Genomic DNA, 17,684 nt, shown 5'->3' with positions numbered 1-17,684 from the left:
GACCGTACATGGAAGAATGGACAGTTTACTGTATCCATCCATGAACACAGGAACTAGCTCTGCCAGGATTGGCAATGGCACCACTATGTCTAGGGCCAGATGTGGTACTAGTCGCTGACAGTGACTGGTGTCTGCTGGGCCCATGTCCCTCATGGGACTGCCCAGGACCATGTGCCCATGGCCTGCCACGTTATGGTATGGACAACACCCTCCCTTATGTAGTGCTGGAGATACTGCCACTATGGGAGGATGAGTGTGCATGGCCACGTAGACTCTCAGTGGATGTTGTTGCTGACCTATGGCCATGTGTCTGATGCCCTCTCCCACCACATGCTCTAACACAGACAATGTTTGATCAAGGAATGACAATGTCTCACCCCACTGTCTGATCACTACATCAGTGAAACGATGCATGGCTTCACCAATGTGGTGGACGGAGGCATGGATGTCAGACAGTGATGCATCCGTGATCCTGAGCATCTGTCTGGTGTTATGTTCAGAACATGCCTGTGCCTCCATGATGGACCGAAATATGTGTCGAGTGACCATTGATGAGACACCTGTGACAGGTGATGGATGTGCAGCAGTCCTCATTTGAGCACCCATGTCAATCTGCCTGTGTGGGATCTCAGCAGTTCTCTGGCTATGGCTAATATCTACACTCACTGATGCCATAGTTGTCACATTCTCCTGTTTGATGACACCACACTCTGACTGTCTGATATATGTGGCCACAGGGGACTGACTGTGTGCAGGGACACTGGGGGAGGAAGTGGAGTGTCAACCTATGGGACAAATTCAGCCCCCAACAACCCCACCTGTGTCTCACTATGGCCACCATCATCATCAGAGTCTGGTGAGACACTGACATCAGGTTGTGAGGAGGACACACTCCAACCCTCACTTTCACCTGTGAGAAGGAAGACAAAATAAGTGCATTACTACCTGCACTATTATGTATGGTAATCCACACACATACACCTACAGGTGAGGAGCCACAACTGCATTGCCCATACCACATATTATTTCTGATCCCATACACAACACACAAGCAGACTATGACATACACAGACAAGATAGGCCACCAAGTAAACCACATGCACTGCAGCTACATCTGGTTAATGTTGACAGTACTAAACATCTGAGCGATAAGCAATATATCACTGTATGTGATAGACCTACACCTAAAATAAAAAGTGCATCAGGTTTGTCCCATTTCCATATTGTGTGTGAACAGGCATCTGTGAATGATTGCCTCCTGTATAGCAGACTGCATAGACCTTCTCAAAAATAAGTGCAAATGTGTTAATGCTCATATATACACAACTGTGATTACCCATGCAATGCACATCAATTAACCCCTCCGAAACTGAACATACAAGTATTGTACTCTGGCTAAGCATAACAGTTGTGCCTAGGGCAAAATCTCAGTCATTAACATTCTTAGGGTATATATGATCCATACAACAACAGTATCACACTTACCAGGTACAGAACCTTGGACTCTGACCACACCTGACATACCTATGGAAATATGAGGAAGAGGTATTGTCAGCAATACCAAATGTGGCATTTTTACAGGGTAATATGTGTGTATATGAACATGTACAGTAGCTAATGTAATACTGCCCACATTGCTGAGAGTCTGAGTATGTGTGCACAACTGTGTGTTAATACCAAACCTCCCTCCAATGCAGATAGACTGGACACTCATGTATTGGTATGCAGAGGCTGCCACATTGACTGATATAGTATTACAGTGATGAACACAAGAAGCAAACCTAGACGGTCCTCTGCTGTGGAAGCTGTGACATCCATCTCTATGATGTACGGGGTGATGGATGCTTGGGAGCTAGTGGTTGTTCCCAGGTTTGCCAGGAAGTCCTCTGTGGCCAAGACTGGTTGCTCTGCTGCAGGCTCTCCACTGGTAGCAGCACAGTCATTGGCCACAGCCGCAGCCCTTTGCCATGCAGCATTGACCATATCTGTTACCCAGTGTCGGACCTGCTCATAGGTTCTGTTCTGTAGGCCTACCTAGTTGACTGCTGCAATGAGGTCAGCCCACAGTGCTGCATGTTGGTCACAAAGCTGGTGAGTCCTGGACAGCAGAATGTTATGATACAGGCTGAGGTCATCCAGGATGACATTATTTTAAGCCTCTGAAAATTGCAGGTGCCTCCTTCAAAACATCCTTTCTGAAAGACAACAAGAGGGGAACACATCACAGGACCAGGTACATTGATATCCACTATGTACAGACCTTGCACATCCAAATTGGCCTCCACTATCCAGTGCTACCTCCCATGCCATACTCCACCATCTTTCAGCACACTATGTATGTCACTATCACCAACATAGTGACAATACTGGTTATGTCACCGTGTGCCATAAAAGTGTGTGATGTATGTCTCCACACCCATCAATGCCATCTACTGTGGTGTGTTCCCTGTGGGCAAAGTGCCACTACTATGTTCAACGGCCACTGTCAGACACATAGGTATGTGTTATTATAACTATATGGGGACAGTCCAGCAATATCAGTGTGCCACAATGACAGACAGCAATGCAAACCTGCTGTAGTATATGGTCACTCTAGGCATCATTCCTCTCCAGTACACAGATGTTTGCCAAATGTGTACATGTGTCTGATATATGTGGTCCTTTTGGCACAAACTTGTGGATGTCTGGTATGAGGAAGGCCAATAATTGATGGCTGTTCTCAGAATATAGAGAATCTGTCTATCACACACCAGAACCCTCAGAAAACATTTCTGCTACAGTAATATCTGTTACTCTATTCATGATCTTACTTTGGATGAACAATATGTACACTTTGTTGCTGAGGTTTGGCCTTTAACCCCCCAGTATTAATGGCTATGACCTGATGTCCTGTTGTAGAGGCTTGCCAGGTATATTAGCCATAGCTCTCAAGCACTGAAATACAAATGTCGACTAAACTGTGACCTAGACAGAGTACATCTGGGACAGTCATGGACATCTTTACAATGTCTGAACTATGCCTGTGTGACATTCACAGACTGAGAATAGCTGTATGACAGTACATCATGTAATATCACAGCTGTGTCCACCCTTACTTACTTACTGTCAATATGTCTAACACATAATCCAGTAGAATTCATATAGGAGTTGACCATTGTAGGAGGGAGTGAGAGGGCCTCAGTTGTGATGTAATTCACAGCAGGTACAGTTGAGAAGCATGCCTGTAGCTGTTGGACAGCACACTATCAACAACATTTCATTCCCAGAGATATACTACAGGCCTACTGTTGTAAGCCCTGTTCCCCATAACTCCATCCTCCCATCTGTGTCCCATTATATGGGGACTTGTATTACATACCTGGTAGAATGATGTAATCCTTTTGTGCACAAATACTGAAGAAAAATGCTTCCAAAATTGCAGCTGCTTGCCTTTCATTGGTAATGCTGAATAACAGGTGATTGCCTATGCACCAATCCATGGCTCAGACTTGCTAACTGCATCCAGAACAGCTGGGTAGCACTTTCATTAGCTAATTACATGGCACAACAGTGCAATATTTAAAACTTTCATGTAGGCCTTGGCCCCTTTGTTAGTCTGTGAGATGGACATTAGTCAGGGGTGGAGACTACAACATTGCAAAGGGTATGTACAAATACTGAGTGCTGTTGCGATTTTTGACCTATGTCCACAGTTTTGCATGCTATGTTTGGCCATTGTCAAAGGACTTTGTGATTATGTGGCAGTTCAGTGTTAAACATTGTGGGTTGAGATCAGTAAGGGGGAAGAGACATGTGAGAGTCAGACATTGTACCATCAGAATATGCATGCTGCTGCAGGGTAGCCTAATGGTTAAGGTGTTTGCCTTACAAGCGCAAAGTGCAGCATTTGAGTCTCACAAGGGATAAATGGCTAGGCCTAAAATGTCTTGCAAGGGCAGTTAGCCTAGTATGAACCTATGAACCTAACTGCAGGTCTATTAGCTTTAAATGTTTGTAGGGGCAGACTGTGTCACATGTCCCTGTCACTTGATTGTTGCCCCCCACTCCTTTATGTATGGCTTTTGTGTGGATCCCTTGTTCTAAGTAGTTGTGAGTTATGGTAGGTCTGTGGCAGGCAGCTTAACATACAGCTGCATATGTTGCAGACTGCAGCTGCTGTTTTTTGCCTAGGACTCATAGTAGGGAGTGTGAGCACTTTGGAGGACAGCAAGCTGTATGTGTCAGCTCTGTCATTAAAGCACAGCCAAGGTGAGGGTACCCATAACAGTCCAGTCAAAGCATGTGGTTAAGGTACATCTGTTATGTAACAATGCCAATCATAGAGTAGTAGGGGAGATATAGGTAGGCTATATGAATATGTGTAGTGTGTCCCTACCTACAGGCCTTTGACTTACTAACATGGGTAGCAGTTAATTCAGTAGCAGCAACCTGTTTTTGGTGAAAATTGCATGACTCGGTCATTATTTGCTGTATTCACAAGAATGTAACTGAAGTACAATGCACTGGATTCAAAACTAGGACTGTGGGTGGCAAAATGTACTGCATGCAAGGCATTTAACAGACTGAACTACTGAGTCACTGCTTGCAGCAGGTGTATTTGCAAGATATATGGGCGTGCAAAACGTCTGTGACACTAGAATTGCATTAGCGTGTGTTTTCTGATGGGTATGAGGTGGAGCACTGAAATTTCTGTCATGATCATCTAACCTCAATCTTTAATGACTTGCCAGTAGTTTAGCAGACTTATATGTTTATGTAAAAACATGCCAAACCTAAGGGGCACAACTGTGGACATTCTGCAACAGTCTATACAGTTGACAGCTATAACTGCTATCCCAGGCCTCATGTACATCCATTATTATCTATATGGCTGTGCAGTGTCTGCATCACAGTCTCATGCACACTGCCAATTTCCCCATTATATGTACTTACAGTGTGTCACTGGCAATCAGGATATGTCAGTGGAATCGCCTGTTTTAATTCAGAGCTGAGTCGCCTAGTGGGCTAATGCAGTGCGCTGTAATTAACAGGGCCCCGGGTTTGAGACATGGCAAGGGTGATTCTTTTGAAGATGTCCCTAATACTGTCAGAAACACATAAGATGATTAAGGCACTTTTAAGCAGTTTTAAGTGGGCTTGCGTGGGTTTGCGCAGCATGCCATGCTGCTTAGCTCTGCTTAAACTCACACTAATTATAAAAAAAGAAAAGAAAAAAAGGGTGATAAGAAAGTGGAGAAATGGGGGCAAGCAGGGAGAAAACATACCTAAAGGCAAGTAGGGATATGCAGGATGGGTGTAGGAAAGGACCATAGCTCTCTATTTCTTGGACAGCAACAGCTGTGCAGGTTGTACAGAATTTGGAATTTGGAGTCTCACACCCCAAAGAGAGGGGTGAGGGCAACATAACTGTGTTGATTAATTCATGTTCATTAATTGTGTCCAGTGGATGCGGGTGCAAAATGGAGGGTTATGTATGGGGAGATATTTTCTTTCTTTTTGTGGGACAAGCACCCATTTTTTTAAGGAGAAAGTGGAATGTTGGGGAAGGGATATAGGCACATGTGGGAAAGTAAGTTGGATAGGAGAGGTTGCATTTGCAGATAGACAAAACAGCATATACAGGTAGTGTGTGACACATGAAAGAGGTAAATGCCTTGGACAGGGAGGGTGTTGTGGAATCAGAGATCCATCTGCCCCCAGACAGCAGCAATGTGACTTAGCTCCACACTCATTAGCAATCAACACTGCTCCTTCATTGCCCCAAAAGTGGCTGTGCTGTAGACTGGGGTTTGGGGCCACCTTGCTCCTCCAGGTTGGCCAGTCTGCCCTCAATGCGGAACAGGGAATTCTTATAACCATGATGCACTATCCTGTGCACCATCCTTGATCGCTGATCTTGCGCGACAACCCCCCTTCTGGCCCTGCTCCTAGAGGGGACAGGTCCCATCCTTTGAGGCAGTTCCACCCATAGGTGTGCAGGGCCAGCAGTGGGGCACCACTGGCTTGGGTCCCAAAAGTGCTGGGACCCAGTGCCCTGGCTGGTTGAGATAGCATAGGTGCATCACCAGGAACTGGCCTACCCAGTTGAGCTGTGGTGTTGAGGTATTTCAATGTGTATAGGTTAGTAATCAACATAAGATTTAATTTAATACATTTTTGTTTAACAAATAATATTTTTCAGTTTGATGGAACTTTGTATAAACAAAAGGTAGGAGCAGCTATGGGTGCGGCATTTGCCCCAGTTTATGCCAATTTATTTATGGGGTTAGTAGAGAATGAACACATTTATAGAAGTCAGTTTTTCAACAGGTATGTGGTAAAGTATTTTTGCTTTATCGATGATTTGGTATTCATCTGTAGAGGCGGAAATAATTTGGCACTTGAATTTATAGAATATTTAAATAATAATAATTATAAAATTAAATTTGATGGGATTCAGACTGGTACGGAAATTAATTTTTTGGATATTTCCTTGAAAGGACAAATAGGTAAAAAGATATATACTGTTATATATAGGAATTTTAATCATGCAAATAGGATGTTACATGCTACAAGTTGTCATCCAGAACATACTTTAAAATCTATACCTTATGGTGAAATGCTAAGAATAAAGAGGTTGTGTAGTGATGTTGAAGAGGCAAGAGAAGAAGCCAAATGCATGATGTTTAATTTTATAGAGAGAGGTTATAATTTAGATGAAGTAAAACAAAGTTATGTAAAATTATATAAAGAAAATAACAAGAGAATATCTAATAAAAAAACTATTATGAACAATGAATTCAAAAAAATAATAAAAAAAGAGAAAGAAGGTTTAGATATATTTTTTGTTACTAAGTATACTGTTTTTTCCAATAAGTTGAATGAGATAGTGAAAAGTTATTGGAAACAGATTAGAAAAGAGGTGCCCTCCTTGTCAGATATGGAACTTTGTGTTTCATATCAAAGGGGACGCAGTCTAAAAGATTTTCTAGTACGAGGAAGGTATAGAAGACCAGTACAAAGGTTAGGAGACACTGTTATTAAGAAGGGGACTTTTCCTTGCGGAAAATGTTCAGTCTGCCAGTATATAATAAATGAGGCAGAAAAAAATAGGAGATAAGAGTTTTAATAACTTGGGTGTTTATTCTTGCTCGAGTAGAGGTTTAATTTATTTGATTTAGTGTTCATGTGGAAAAAATTATATAGGGGAGACCAAAAGAAGTTTTGCAGAGAGAATAAAAGAACATATGAGGGATGTGAGAAATAAAAAAATGTCCAGTCCAGTAGCAGAACATTTTCATTTGACACATGGGGGGACATAAAAGATATGAAGGTTACAGTTTTAGAACAAATAAAACATCAGTATGGTAATGATGATTTGTTGAAATATGTTCTGAGGAAAAAGGAAGCCATTCTTATTATGAAATATGAAACTTTACAGCCCAAAGGGCTTAACAAGGAGTGTAATTGGCAAGGTTTTATATATTGATTGTTTTCTTGGCAGCTTTGAGCTGTTTTATAAAATTGTATAATTGATTTTATTGAAATGTTAAATGTCTTGGATATATATTGTGGGGTTTTAGAGGGTAATGTTTTTTACTCTGTAAAGGCAACAGCCGAGGCGCTAGAGACTTAGAGTTTTTATAATAAAATCCATTTTTGTGGAAAGTAGAGCTGTTTTTCACTGGTTTTGTTTTGTGGTTGCAATAAGATTTAATTAGTTATAACAGCATGCCAGAACTTTGCAAATAACCCAGTAATATAACATTGCATAGTATATGAAACACAACAATAAGTGGGATAACAGTCAGTATAGCAACAGCATGCCAGTAACCATTACAGCATAAGGCCCACAACAAAGGTAATGCAACATGTTATGTTAGTATGCAACCGTTGTATTACATAACAATAATAAAACACTAGGTGCAACATAACGTTTAGAGAATGACATTTGTTAACAGTAAACCATAACCGTTGTATAACAATAATAAATTATGATGAAGGTAAGGGGTGGGGGGAGAGAGAAATACAGCCCATTAATACCAGTATAGGCTATATAGCTTGTAACAGTACTGTTAATTACTCTACAAGTTTGCCCTTCCTTTATGCATAACAGTGCCCTATAGCTGCTGTAGCATGTACATACCTCTCAAGCTATCCGCATGGGACAGTATGGGTCAAGCTGTAACACCTATAGGTACACAACTACAGAGGGCTACTACATGTCAGGTGGACCTATATAACTACCAAGGTTTACTGTGGACTGGACTGAGGTAGTGTGAGTGTGCTATTGACATAATCATCTTGATGATAGATCTGTGACAGAGGGATCAGGTGACAGTGATTATAGTCCGTGACAGCATGACACTTGGGAGACATGTATAATGTACAGTACAGAGAGCAAACAGCTAGCATGCTATCCTTGGCAGGCATGGGGTTAGACTGTCAGAATATGTACACAAACACACCAGGCACACAGCCATACCAAGATTACACATTTTATTTATTGTATTATCTTTTATTACTATTGTACTTGTTGCCTTTATTTTCTGACATCTTATTACATTCCTGATCAATGCTGTTAACAGTCTGTTACTTCTGAACACACAAATTATTAACCCATAATAAGGGCAACTGCACCCATTTACCCGTAATTCCTGTGGGGAGAAGATCTGTTAACAATACACAACTGATTCAGTTATATTTATTAGTACTTGTCACTGGATTCAAACCCTGAACTCTGTGTGTGACAAAATGTACATCAGACACAGCATTTAACAAATTCAGCTACTGAGCCACTGCCAACTAATGACTGCCTGATATTTGCCTAGAGCTTACCTGGAAACAAAATATGTCCTTGTAGTAGTAGTACAGTTTTATAAAAGATTGCAGTGACAGTTGAACACACATGCATGAGATTCATGATTGACAGAGATATGAGGTAAACTGTCCATTAATGCATAGAATGCAGATGTACACAATAAACTCTTAGTGGGTGGAAATATCTGTGACATGTACAAACCAAATCGGAGTATTGTGTTGGCTACTTGACCCATATACAGTTGCAGATAGTATATTTGCATTATACAGCCATTACAGTTTCATACTTGCTTGCAGCACCGTACCTCAGAGCAGGAATGCATATAGCTGAAATGCAATGGTTAACACAAGACAATCCTGATATACACAATAAACCTTGGGTGTTCCTGGTATTGCTTCAGATGTTAGTGCAGAAAATTTCATAATGCATATATCTTGTAGTACAGCTCTAAATCTACAGTTTAGATTAGCATTAGCTTTCTTAGCTAACCTTGAGTCGGTTAATGGTATTCTTTGTGTTGTTAGTGGTATTCTTTGTGTTGTTAGTGGTATTCTTTGTGTTATTTCAGATGTCGTACTTACTTTCATGAACAACAGCCCTACTTACATGCATATTGCACAACACAGCTTTGTTAGGGGTACTTTTATGCAGTTATTGTCATATTTTCGAGTCTTTATTAAACAACATTTGGGATAATGCAGGTGCTGCAATACAGCTGTAATTCCACAATTATTGCAGTAAAAATCTTTATTTCATTAAATAAATATTACCTGTGGCAGACACCATTTTAGATTTTACACAGCTGGACTGGGTCTGAAGCACTAATAGCTCCCTTCCAATCACTATCTTAGAAAACCTTTATTACCTGATTTGGCTTACTAAGTCCCTTACTACCCATTAAAGAGTACCTTAGTGGAAAACTGCCCAAGAAAGCATAATGCTTTATGTATGAGCTCTTGAATGCTAAATGTCTTACCAGGGCATAAGACTGAAATTTACTCTCATAGCCAAAAAACTATAAAACATAACAAATGCAACTCTTTAGACAAGTTGTTATAAAAAGGAGGAGAGGAACCTAATAGAAAGTAAGAAAGAACCCACTTTTAGCTCCAGTGCACTCACACAGTATAGACAGACCCTTACTACCTCATGGTCTGGTTTGGCCCTGCTCCGCTCACTGCACTCGGGCTTTCTCTGCACCCCACCTTGCCCCCAAATTCCACCATCCCCCAGTGGTATTAAATATATAGTGCTACAACCACACCCGCTCTTTAACCAATCAGCTATGTCCAAGTCATCAATAGGCTCTCCAGTACTTAACCTTTCTATCCTATCTAGGTTCATAGGTTCATAGGTTAGTACTAGGCTAACTGCCCTTGTGGGCCATTTTAAGCCTAGCCAATTACCCCATGTGAGAATCAAACCCTGCACCTTGTGTTTCTAAGGTAAGCACTTTAACCATTACACCAACCTCCCACCCTAAAGGATGTTCCTTACATAAACACTTACTCCACTTCACACACACTTTGCCACCTGCTGGATTCAAACCCCTACTTAACTATGTTATGACACTAGAGACGGACGCATTAGCAGAGCGCGCTATTGGGATTACTTATAAAATTTAAACTGGGGACAAATCAACCTTAATAATCCCAATGTTACTTGCAATTAAACCACTGAAAATACTACCACTGTACTCTCTGCTACCCTTTCTGCTTGTCCCATATATTTTTACTGCCTGTGAATATAATACATACGCAGGTTTCCACTACCCAAAAGGCTAAACCTCCACTTTTATAGCTCCACACAAAATTGAACACTTAATACATCCCCTCCATCTAACTCCTAACTTACTAGGTATCAGCAGTGCATTAGAACAAGATATGCAAACCCTAAAACCAAAATATACCAAAGTCTATTAATTAAAATCTGGAAGCTCACAATCAGATTACAATGCAACTTGACAATGGATGGAGATATCCACCCGAATCCTGGCCCATCCTCATCCACTGGTTCTAGGTCCTTTACTAACTGTCCCACTACTACACAAATGTTAGACAAACCCCCAAACTCACCCTTGATCAGTCACCTAAATATCAGAAGTGAAACGATAACATTCAACACCTACATGCCCTCTTAGATGCTCTTTCCCCAGACATACTATGTCTTACTGAAACCTGGTTAAAACCTTCTACTTCAGATAAAGAGGTTATACCACCAGGCTATAACATCCTAAGGCTTGATCAAACCAATAGAAAGGGAGGTGGGGTAGCTGTTCTGTACAGATCCATGCTTGAAGTGTCCAATAATGCTCTGCAAACATCCCTGTTTGGCAATGCCGAAATTCTTAAAGCTAAGCTCCACATTAATAACAACAAATGTATACATCTCGTCTGTGCGTATACTCCCCCAGGCAATAACATAAATACCCTTGAAGATATCCTACATTGGTTATCCAGCAATTACCCCCAAGAAACCATTGTACTTGGGGACTTCAACATAGACTGGAACATGTGTTCCTCAGAACCCCCCACTCACCACATAAACCTTTATGGATTTTCACAGGTCAAATCCTCCCCCACTAGGATCAGTAAACCCAACAATAAAGCAAGTATTCTGGATTGGATTCTTGTTAACACCCATCCCCTTCAAATACAAGAGTGGGACCCTGCCTGATGATGTAAGTGCTCACCTCCTCACCTATTTAATCAGGCAAAAAGCTGATATCCACAACCAGTTCATTTTAAAACAATATGGAACAATAACAGCACAAATGTCCTAAATGAACTCAAATCTTGCAATTGGTCAGTTCTGAAACAATTACCACTTGAAGAAGCAGTAAATTACTTTAATACCAAATTCCTATCCATCCTTGACACCCATGCACCAGCACGGACTATTAGAACCAAAACAAAAGTTGCTCCTTGGCTCTCAGAAGAAACCTGACATAAAATGCTACATAGAAATAGGGCTTGGGTCACTTTGAGGACCACAAAACCCCCCATAGATCAACTTATATACAGACAGCTAAGAAATGAAACAAAAAAATCCACCACATTAAACAAGAAAAACTATTACTGTCATCTACAAGAAAAAACACCAAAACAAGCCACAAAAGTTTTGGGTAGGTATAAACAAACTTCTTAGTCCAGGACAGTCCCCCACTCCTACCCCCTTGGATTCTAACCAAAACCCCCCAGCAGAAATTGCAAATACCTTTAACAGTTTCTTTACAACAACCATCCAGAACCTAGCTAACCAATTATCCCTGGATGCCCATATTCTCTGGCCTCTATACCCTGCTCCCAACTCCCCTTTAACTTCAAGCCAGTTTGCACATCTTTGTTCTGAAAATTACTTAAATAACTAAAGCCTACCACCCTGTCGGCTGATCTCCTCCCTGCAGAATATCTACAAAAATCTGCAGATGCCATAGCATACCCCATTACCATCCTGATCAATAGAACTATAACTGAAGCTTCCATTCCCTCCATCTAGAAGATATCCCATGTCATCCCAGTCCATAAAGGGGTCAGCTCTACTGAACTTTCAAACTGTAGCTCCATAGCTATTCTGTCACCCTTGGCTAAAATTATGGAAAATGCATCCACAATCAAATCCTAAACTATGTTATCCATAATAATCTCCTACCTAACACCCAACATGGCTTTAGACCATTCCATACTACAACCTCAGCCCTCCTCTCCTTCTCTAACGTCATTAACCAACACCAAAACAATAATAAACCTTTCTCTGCTATCTTTCTTGATCTTTCAAAAGCATTTAATATGATAAACCACCAAATACTCATAAACACTTTGAAATCCATCTCCCTACAGGACCAGGCCATCCAATGATTTCAATCATATCTCAGTGGTAGATAACAGGCTGTCCTATGGCAGACCAAACTATCCACCCTTTTACCCATCACCCTTGGAATACCCCAAAGCTCCATACTAGGTCCACTATTATTTTCCATTTTCATCAATGATTTGTGTAGGCTCATCCCAAATGCAACATGCATTCAATATGCGGATGACTCTGCTTTAAATTTAAAAATTTGGCTCGCTATATAGGATCAAGCCCTTCCTAACACCATTAGCCAGTTAATTTGCGTACACATTCTACTTCCCACCCTCCTCTACTTCCCCTCTATTTACAAACCTCAGCAAAACTGACCTTAATAAACTTTCTAGCAGCTACAATCACATTGCTAGATTTGCTACCGATACAGCCTATAGAACTCATCACTGTCATAACCTAAATCTACTAGGATGGCTTGAACTGCCTAACCTACTTCAGGTTAACCAACTAATAGTTGCACACAAGATCCTGTACCAACCAGATAATACACCCATACTTAAAAACCTCATCACCCCCTGCAGTAACGTTAGTGCACTTCATTCATCTGAAAGACTACTCGTTCAAACTCTCAAATCCAACAACACAGCCGGTAAATCTCTATTTCCTAACTCTGTTGGCAAAACTTGAAATTCCCTTCCTGCTAATCTTACATCTGAAATCTCTCTATCTCAATTCAAGAAAAGTCTGATTCAGTACTTTAAAATATGCTGGCTATGTCCTTGTCCTAATCTAGACTAAGTCTAACCATCACTCATGTGAACATGGAGGACTTCTGCCTACACTTTATTGTTACTTAACTTATAGAGCTACTACCGGTTTAGTCTACTAAGCATTCAATACACTATCCTTCTTAAAAACACTGTCTAGAATTTTCCATCTGAGTTAAAATGTAATAATTTGTTTGTGTATCTGTTTTTGTGTTTTTTTACATCTGTGTAAAAATCTTTTATTTGTTTTTATTTTGTATTTTAAACTGTAAAAATGTAACAGTTTGTTGAATGTCTTTTTGGAGCTTTTCTTGCCGGGCCTCCACTGAAAATGGACATGTATCCAGTTGGACTATCCCGGTAAACAAATGTAAAATAAAATAAAAATAAACAAAATAAATAAATAAATTAACATTATCAAGTTTAATGCTTTAATCTTTATTGCACTATACTTTGCACTATACAGTTATTGTAGTACAGCTCTACATCCACATTCATTGCATTACACAAATCTGTACAGTATGTACCTACTGGCAGTGACTGAATTACTCTATCTTGTGTATTTGACTATAGTGTGCAAATTAATCTGTACTTACCACATTCATGGCACAACCTGGCCAGGCACCCTGTATGGGCCTCTAGGTTGCGAGCTCTCTACTCTGCAGCTTTTGGGAGAGAATCACACCATTATGCATATCTGTCTGTCACACATTCAGATTACATTTTCATAAAACAATGTTAACAGTAAATATAAACATTTGAGACATTCCCGTCCCCAGCATCCTGGACGCAGGTGTCCAGAAGTCCCCTCTTCTGCCACTTCAAATCGTTGAAATAATGATGGACCTACTTACCCATGGGGGAGGGGTACTTCTTGCACTGGTGAGATCACATACCACCCGGTCCTAGGCCTCTGACTTATACTCTGATCCCTGGTACTGGTCCTGCAGCAGCTGGAAATCATGGTATTTCAATAGGAGTCCAAAAATGACCCTGGACTCCAGAATGCCCCACCACTGTGCCCAGAAGTGCACCCCCTCTCCAATATATGCCATAGAAAACTCCAACAAGTTATGCTATATTCCCACCTTTTGCAATTAAATAAGCCTGATTTCCTGCCCTTGCACATCATTGGGCCATTTTTAAAAATGCAGTGCATCGCTTGGCACCAGAAACAAACAGCTTAGCTGAGCACAGCCGTGCTTAAACTATCAGTGTTTAGTAATGCTTAGTGGTGTGCAAACCAGTTGAGCTGAGCTGAGCAGTGCTTAGACTAGCAAATTCTGAGCAGTGCACAAACCAGCTAAGTGGTGCTAAACTGTTCCTTGTTTAAGCAGTGCTTGGCAAGGCTTAGCTGTGTTTAGCAGAGCTTAGCTGACCACAACAAAGCAGGATTTAAAAATAATTGGCATCATTTGTATTTGCATAACAGATGCTTAATATTATGTCTGTGTATTCAAACCATGCACCTACTGCACATAAGGCTGTCACTCTAACCATTTGGCTACATGGACATGTAGAATTCCGCTATACTTTTACATATAGCTCTCTACTACATTTAAGTAACACTGAGCACTGTGGTGCACCACTCAAACCCACTCAGCTATGCTTAAACTTGACCTTTACATTCATAATTTAATGTATTCGGTTTCTATTTTTCGATGTCTGACATGTGTCAATTGCTTCACGCCTCACCGTGCCGCACAAACATAAAAAAATGAATACATATGCATACATTAATATACTGCACTTTCACAGTGTAGGGGATGTGTTAGTCATCTCTGTACAGAGTAACACACTCCCTACACTGATTCAATAACCGTGTTAAATGGCTCTCCCTCAGTAACATGCCTTCATTAATATGCATGACGTGCAACCGATAGGGTACCGCATAAACAGCCATGGTGCATTCTGTATAGGCTTTACACTATGCCTGCACAGATTTTATTAAATCCAGGGGATAATCTCAGGTTTGAATAATATGTTTCTTGTTATGTTTGGATGCAAAACAGTACTGTTCACAAAAGTGTTACATATATATATATATATATATATATATATATATATACCTTAGTTAACTTTAATCACTTGCTAAATAATTATTGTCAGATAAAATTCAGTTATCTAAAAATATAATCATATTTAATGTGCCATCAAGTCTTTTTGTCATTTCTTTGCTCATGCAGTTGTATGTAAAACAAAAATAAAAACTTGGAAAATATGTTATATCTTCTTTTTCTGAATTAATAATACTATAAATATTGTTTAAATATTAAAACTAGGATTATTAGGACAAGGTCAAAACAGATGTTTATTAATATGTATTTGACTTAATTTGTCTCTTTACTTTGGGAGAAAAAAATATAGTACTCTGTGATTGTTTTACTTCTTTTTTTAGAAAGGCTTCAGGTACACAGAGTTAAGAAATGTGTGTGTGTGTGTATATATATATATATATATATATATATATATATATATATATATATATATATGGATAGATAGATATTAATATCAATCTGTATAGTTGAAACTGTATGCATGCTCTGAAACATAACACATCCCAGATAATGCAAATTAAAAACAGTGCTGCACCTCCTATACTTTACCTTTACTTAAATATAACAACTCTGACATCACAAAATGCTGGAGAAAGGGCATTTCCTTACCCCAATATTATCTCACACCAAAGTCAATCAGTTTTCCTGTTGGTACAGCAAAGCTGTTAATTTTGTAATCAATTAACCTATCTAACATGGCCATATATACAGACTTTTTGCTGTGGGCTATGTCGAAATGGAACATGGGCCTCCGCTAAAAATGGACAAGTATCCAGTCAGATTATCCCGGTAAACAAATGTAAAATAAATAAAATAAATAGGTAAGGAAATGTCAAGTGTATGCTAAGACGTTGTCATAGCATTTCTAATTTGAGTTTGCTAACTGTGTCATTTGCTGGTGTAGTTTTTGGTGCTGTATTTTGAAAGTGTGTGTGTGTGTGTGTGTGTGTGTGTGTGTGTGTGTGTGTGTGTGTGTGTGTGTGTGTGTGTGTGTGTGTGTGTGTGTGTGTGTGTGTGTGTGTGTGTGTGCGCGTGTGTTTGTCTGTCTGTCTGTGTATGTGTTCAGATTGGTTTATTTTGTTGTAATTTTTTTTTAAGAATACAATACTGCTGTGGTGTTTGAAAGTGCACCAGAAGTATTGCTACATGTGCAAGATATTTCTTCTTTCCTCATGTCTGTGTGATAATGGAGTTGGTATATATAAGTCTAGGGAATCTTGAAACTTGTCTCCCATATGGGGTGTGCAGGAGGGATTCTCCCCAGAAAAACACTTGCTTTGTTTTTATTTGATCCTCTATTCTGAAAGTCAGTGTCCAAAGAGTTGGTTTCCAGGATGCTTAATTTGATTGACAAGAAAGCTGATTGGATTTAGTATGAGATAATATTGCGGTAAATCTAGATCCAGCAAGAGGCCAGTTACTAATGTTGTGACACAGGGCTCAGTGCTGAGGCCACTCCTGTTCAGAATATATCTCTCTAAAGTCAAGACTAATGAAGAAGGCCTCTAGATGACAAAGCATGCAAAACACTCCACCCTGGGAACAATCAGTGAATACTCTAGTGATTTTGATATCCTTTGGGAGGGTCTATATCAGACAAATGATTGGAGCCAGAACCAGGGCCTAAAAGTAAATGGAAAAAAATGCATTACCATACCCTTTGAGAAATCAAATACCCCTACAAATTAAAACATCAATAGCGTAACCCTAAGAGGAGATTCAGATGTGAGAGATGTAGGTACATAACTGCAAGGAAAAACAAGCTAAGCTACAATTTTCACTGTCTGATACCCTGCTGTGCTGACAAGATCATAAGAAGGCCAAAATATGCATCCCCACAGCTAGTGGGGTTTGGCTTTATTGGCTTGAATGTGCCCATAAAGACTTAAAAAGGAAAAAGAAACATGTCCTGGATATTCAGAAGCCATATAGCTGAAACACTTGAAGTACTTAAGGGATTTTCACATATCCGATGGGCCTCTATTATAGGATGTTTTAAGGTATCATGCAGTGAAAACTCTGGATTGGCTAAGTTTTTCCATGTAGGTTTTTACTAATTGATTTGTCTGTGTGATCTTTTTTACTCTTTGATTTAGTTGTTAGCTGTATATTTTGCAGACACCTTAATGGTTATGGGCATCAACTGGGTATTAAGGCTTTGTGTTTCTAGAGTACAGACAAACAGTTCATTTATGCTGTGTTAATGAGGTCATATAGTTGAGTTTGGCTTTATTGGCATGAATGTGTTCAAAAAGA

This window comes from Protopterus annectens, chromosome 1.part1 (genome assembly GCF_019279795.1).
Source record: "Protopterus annectens isolate FY-2018-M chromosome 1.part1, PAN1.0, whole genome shotgun sequence".
NCBI lineage: Eukaryota > Metazoa > Chordata > Ceratodontiformes > Protopteridae > Protopterus > Protopterus annectens.
This window is presented reverse-complemented; position numbering follows the sequence as displayed.